At 35.6% G+C, this 6,185-nt stretch overlaps 2 long non-coding RNA genes across 2 annotated transcripts; one reads left to right on the top strand and one right to left on the bottom strand.

Annotated features, from left to right (window-relative positions):
* Nucleotides 1-2,408: 2,408 nt before the first annotated feature.
* LOC129740531 (uncharacterized) lies at nt 2,409-2,911 on the bottom strand. Its single transcript, XR_008736273.1, has 2 exons — nt 2,640-2,911; nt 2,409-2,537 (listed from the first exon to the last, which is right to left on the bottom strand). It is a non-coding gene; the product is annotated as an uncharacterized LOC129740531 (long non-coding RNA).
* A 1,378-nt stretch (nt 2,912-4,289) lies between these two features.
* Nucleotides 4,290-5,910, top strand: LOC129740155 (uncharacterized). Its single transcript, XR_008736125.1, has 3 exons — nt 4,290-4,492; nt 4,548-4,887; nt 4,961-5,910. It is a non-coding gene; the product is annotated as an uncharacterized LOC129740155 (long non-coding RNA).
* The last annotated feature ends 275 nt before the right edge of the window (nt 5,911-6,185 follow it).

The raw sequence follows: 6,185 nt of genomic DNA, 5'->3' as shown, positions 1-6,185 counted from the left end.
GATAGTCCGGCTCGTATCACCCTTATCACCCTTTAAACTAAAAATGGACTTTATATCGAACATAATTCATTTTGGAAGAAATCATTAATCCATGTGTTTATCGATCTGCTCAGTAAACGAAAATTACCGAGTTCGGTAACTTTTTTACCGAAATCCTAAGGGTACGAACACAGTGAACGCGAAGCGAACTGCGAAGCGAAATATTCATTCACCGGATGAATTTCGCAAGTTCGTTTTTGAAGGCCGGCCACAGTGTACGCGAATTGCGAAGCGGTTCAACACTGAAAAAAACCTTCGGTCTTTTGCAAAAATTAATCACTCATGAAAAAATCTTTGCATATTTAATTTGCAGATTCAAAACTGTGAGCGAGGGATACGTACCGCGCAAAAAAAATTAATCCGCGTTAATTCCGAAAAACCACGTTAATTCGGAAAACCGTGGAAAAAAACCTTGCGCGTTCTAGGACCGCAGGGATTATGAAAAGGAATCTTAAGGTCATGAATACTCGGTGCATGGACTTTATGAGTACGTCGGAGAATAGATTTTTGACACCCAAATCCTATATGGTGGCTTCAGCCTAACACCAAAATGCTTTAAATTACTGAAAACCGCATAAAACAAACATAATGTGGATATTAGGTGAGAGGAATCAATTAGAAAAAGTCGAAATTTGCAGTCTGACGCTATGAAACGCCATCTTAAAATCCAATACGGCGGATTCCACTCAACTTTAAAATATTTTAAATGACTGAAAATCGCAAGAAAAAAAATCTACCAAAACTATGACAAAAATATAACAAAATAATGAAAAAAAAATTTACAATATAATAACAACAAAAATTACGAAACGCTGACAAAACTTTGATAGAAATATGGCAAAGGTGAGAAAAACATAACAACAATATGATTAAAATATACTAATTCTATGATAAATTTGACATTAAAATGGCAAAGCCTTGACCAAATTTAAAAAAAAATCTGACAAAAATTAAAAAAATTGACTGAATAATAAAAAAAAACAATAATTCCGAAACTCGAAATAAAAACTTTTACAAATATTTGACAACATTATGGAAAATATGAAAATTGAAATAATAATATGACAAATATAATAACTTATCAAATTGAATTGTAACCAAACGATTTCTTGAATAGTCAAAAGACGATTTGATGAAGCGTAAAAAAAAAAACTTTTAGTAAACGATTATTCAAACCGTGAAATACATTGGTTGAACCATGAGTTCCGAATTCACAGTATTTTTAATATGTCGTTAGGTTATGTTATTGTTAAAAACTGTTAACACACTTATATGGAGGAACTGTTCTACAAACAGTTGAGATAATGTACAAAATCCGCTTGTAGAAACGTTTTTCATGCATCGAACTGTTTTTGCTATAGTTTTCCTTAAAGTTCTATTGTATCTTAACATTTATGTCTATAGTTAAGAAAGGATTTGACAAAACGTTCTTCTAACGTTACAAAAACGGTATTCGGAACCATGCGTGGATAAATCACGCACACATACACAAATCTAGCGTAACATTTAAAAAGGGCGAAACTGCCAAATGTAAACAAATCGAGTTAACGGTCATTCCGGATTTACGCAGTTGCACTTTACCTAATAAACGCGGTTTCATCTTAAAATCGCTTAAAACTTTCAAAAAATTGATAAAATTAAAATGGGCGAAACTTCATGTTGATGCATTTTCGTTTGAACGTGAAGTTACGCCTATTCAAAATGGGGTTAATTTTTCTATTCGTGTAGAGCCAATAGGCGTAACTGAGTTGACCGTGTGTGACAAAACGGCTTAATTAGTTTTTGCGTGTGAGACCAGTGGGCGTAACTTCAAAACCAAAACAAAAACGGCCGATCAATTGGGCGAAACTTGCAGGCGTAACTGAAATCGAAAACATAAAAAGGCGAAACTCGAATATCTCGGAAATTTAGTGAAAAAAGTTAAAGATTTTGATAACCAACGAACAATAAGTGAATATAATGCACTTTTTTTGATTTTGTTGAACAAAAAGTGGTCGATTTTTTAAATAGGATTTGATTACACGCAGAAAAATTTATTTTAGAAATAATAAGATTTGGGCCGAAAATAATAAAAATTTTGGTTGGGAAAAAGCACAAATATATTTTTGATAACCTTGATAAAAAATATCGATTCGATTTAAACATATCGTTTGATGGAAACTAAAATACACCTTTTTTTAAAATTGAATCGAAATTTCTGTCAAAACAATAAAACGAAATTTGGTTGAGAATTACAAAATTGTTTTTGTTGGAAAAATGAATCATTGAGGTGTTCAAAATAATTAAACTTTGTGCTGAAAATATTTATTTTGAAATTTCAAATTCAAATTTCTATTTAAAGGATTTTCGGATTTATGAAAATAATCATCTATTAGTTGTTTTCTTTATTCTCAAACAATTGAAAGATTCACAAAACCTTAAAATATAGGCTCACAACACATAACAGTGAAGTTAAATTTATTCCCGAAAGAATGGCGGCACAATTTGGGGCGTTGCATCTAAAATTGAAAAATAAAATGAAACAAGTATGCTCACAATAATTTTATTCCCCCAGCCGGGTTTGAGCAGTTTTCCGGCTAGTCCGAAACTTTAACACCTACCTTGAAAGCTGCTAACCTTGCTGGCTGATCTTTGATGAGAATGCTGCTGTTGGCGTAAATTCCTCGCCTGAGTCATCCCGATGATTTTTTCCAATGAAGTTTTGTTCGGACATGCTGAAATTTCCATCCTCAATGCCACAGATCTTGTCCTTCTGTTCCGGAACAATTTTAAGCACAATTCAAACTAATCAAACTAATACTTTTAGTGATAGAATTTCAATTTTTCCAACGGAGCTCCGCCAGCTGCAGACACGCAGAAAGTTGTTGTTGTTGCTGGGTTTTGGCTTGAGTTTCAATTCGCCGCACGCTAGAAACAATTAAACCATTTATTATTCAAAAATAACCATTTTTGACCTTTTCCCGGGAAATGCCATTTTATGAGTTCTCCATGAGAACCCATAAAATGACTTTTCGGGGAGAAGTAGGAATATGGTTATTTTTTAAACGTAAGAAACAAGAGCAGAGAAGTTGAAAAATGGTTATTTTTCAAACTAAATTCGAATTTTTACCAAAATAGTTATTTTTCGATTCAGTTGCATCTGAAATTGAAAAATCATGGTTTTTTAACATCCAGTAATTTATATTTTTTACCAGATTGTGTTTTATAAGTGTGAAAATGTTTAAAATTAATTTTTATGGCACATTTTGTAGAAGTCCCATGTATCTCTGGCCACGACAGTCATTCCTCCGATGATTAGCTAAACCACCTCCTCCTCCCCGATTCGGGCCACTTCATCCTCGATCCCCCATCGTCTCCTGTGTTACAATCCCCCCTGGAATAGGGCTTCTGCTGTTGCTGGTCTTGATGCGATCTGATCATCTTATTCTGCTGATGGCCCTGTGGCAATAATTGACCCATCATTTGAATATTCGCGTCCCGCATTCCCTGCGACTCGCTAGCATCTGGTTGAACATTTTTAAAGCAACCACCAGCTGCAGGCTGCCGTCGCATCATCCGGGACTTTGTTGCTGCTGCTGCTGTTGGTTTGGAGATTGGTTGTGTTGTTAGTGCGGGCCCCGCCGATATTCAAAGACAGCTTTTTTTACCTACCGACAGCAAACGAACGAATCCACTGGTTCCTCAACGGCCGGTGTTTTAACGACAGTTCGATCCGATTCAGTTTTCCGGAAGGAAAATGGCCATACCAACTTCTTTAAATTCCGGATGATCGTAGGACCCTCAATTTCAGCATCCTATTGGGGAAGAAACAATTCACAAATTCAATTTCCAGTATCTAGCATATTATATTTATTGAATACTTACCTTCAGCAGAGAATGTTTGCCGTATAATTCCATTTTCACATCAGATTATCCACACCCTGATGCAAAAAGCCAATAATTTCCAAAATGGCGATGAAGAAATACCAATTTTATCAACCATTTTGTGGTTAACGCTCGAGAACTGCCGAAATGGTTAAAATTCTTTCTAGAAATATAATTGAAAAATAACCTAATTGGCGGTTTTGAAGCAAAATCAGTAAAATGGTTATTTAAGAATCATAAATGGTTCTAAAAACATGAGCGTGCGCAGTGACGTGTTGAAACTTCATCACTTTTTTTTTTACTTACACGCTCATTTTTACTTAACCATTTATGGATCAAAAATAACCATTTTTAAGCTTTTGCTTGAAAACTGCCAATATGGTTATTTTTCAATAATTTATCTTGTTGCAAATTTAACCATATTAGTAGTTCTCGAGCAATAACCAGAAAATGGTTGAAAACTTGGTGTTTAATCGCCATTTTGAAAGTAATTGATGGTGCAGCCGAACGTGTTCTTCAATTATTTTCTTTAATTGCTATAGTTCACCTGTCCTTGAAAATCGAATTATCATGAAGGAGTTTCTAAAAGGTAATCCTTAATTTATTTCAAACCTGACGACTAACAAAAATAAAACTAATTTCAGTGCGCCAAGTGAGAGCTCCGCTTCCAGTTCCAATAATTACGGGAAAAGCTGTGCCGGTTCATCGTTGAAGTCACACCTAACAAAAATAAAAGCATCGTAATCGGTCCCCACACCATCCGGAAGGTGTACAATTATGCAATGAAGAAGCCTAGAATGACGCTCCTGGTAGTACCTGGCAAAAGAGTATCGTGGATTCATCTGGATGTGGTATCTTTTCATTCGTACAAAATGAAACCCCGAATGATGGCGGAGAAGGCCTGGATGAAGCTACATCCAAACATGGTCGAGAAGAAGATCTGGTTTATCATTGGCGAAAACAATCGACTTCCTAGGATCGAAGGTTGGTAAATAAATGTAAATTCTGAGTCTTGAATCTGTGCTTTAATTTTAAAATCTTTTTAATTCACTTTTAGCATATCCAAACCTGCCTCCACATTTGATCGGAAGATTTCCTCTTACGCGTTAAACTTCGGGTTGGCAACAAGAGTGTCCGATATTACGGCTAGTTTTCTCTAATCAGAGCAGTCGAAAATTTGCCTCGGGCAGATCCGGAAACCTGTGAGATGCGAGTTTTCATCGAGGATGCTGCTAGTGGGAAACGGTGAGGCGTCAGATAAGCCAGCAATTGAGCTAAACACGGAGCTAGAAGAGCTAGTAAATGGTCCAGGCCAAGTCAAGTGGACAGTCTCAGATGGTGTAAGAAGCTGCCAGTCAGATTGGATTTAAGACGTTCCCGAGAAAATGGTCGAAAACCATCAACGCGAAACTTTGAACGTTCCTGTAGGCGTGGCGGCATGAAGGAAAATCACATTAAAATCACCAAGCATTTCGAGCTATGTGCAATTTTCCCATCAGCCCAACGCCCAAAACTCCTGACCCACCCCACCCCAGAAAGTTGCGTCTTCAGCAATACTAGAGCAACATTCATTGATCAGTTAGGTTACTCAGAAAGTAAATCATTGGAAACCTTTATTGAAATGTTTATAGTTTTTTGAGGATTCGTTAACGTTCAAAACTTCTAGTGTTAGGTGCTGAAAAGCAAGTCAAATTGTAAAACAGATTCTAGGACAACGTAAGTTTTGAAAAAAATGATTCAGCCCAAAGACAAAAAGCAAATCAATTATCGAGTTTCGACAACAACCAATTCAGTTATTTTAGTTTCAAGCTGCAGTTCGTCACTACAAAAGGAAAGGAAGCAAATATTAGGAAATTAAATTATTGTGGTCGCCCCATCTATATTATTGTTAGATCAATTGATATGTAGAAACTATCCGGAACAATCGGTTAAAGCACATTTTAAGACCTAAAAAGAACTATTATTTGATATCGGATCTGATCCAACCAAGAAAATTGTTTGTGTAGAAAAAGCGACGCAAATGTGATTGAAATGTTTGCATTTAATTAAAAAAAAGAAGCAATTTCTTCAAAACTTCTAAAATCTCTTTTCTTTTAATTTGAAAATCCCATTAATCACAACAAAAAATAACCATATGCCGCTTTGTTTCCACATAGCGCTAAGGTTGAAAAATAACCATTTTTCAACTTCTCTTCCAGAATCCCATTCGGTTGAAAAATAACCATTTTCGAACTTCTCCCCTAGAAGTCATTTTATGACTTCTCATGGAGAACTCATAAAAT

The sequence above is a fragment of the Uranotaenia lowii genome, chromosome 1 (assembly GCF_029784155.1).
Source record: "Uranotaenia lowii strain MFRU-FL chromosome 1, ASM2978415v1, whole genome shotgun sequence".
In the NCBI taxonomy this organism is placed as follows: domain Eukaryota; kingdom Metazoa; phylum Arthropoda; class Insecta; order Diptera; family Culicidae; genus Uranotaenia; species Uranotaenia lowii.
This window is presented reverse-complemented; position numbering and strand designations above follow the sequence as displayed.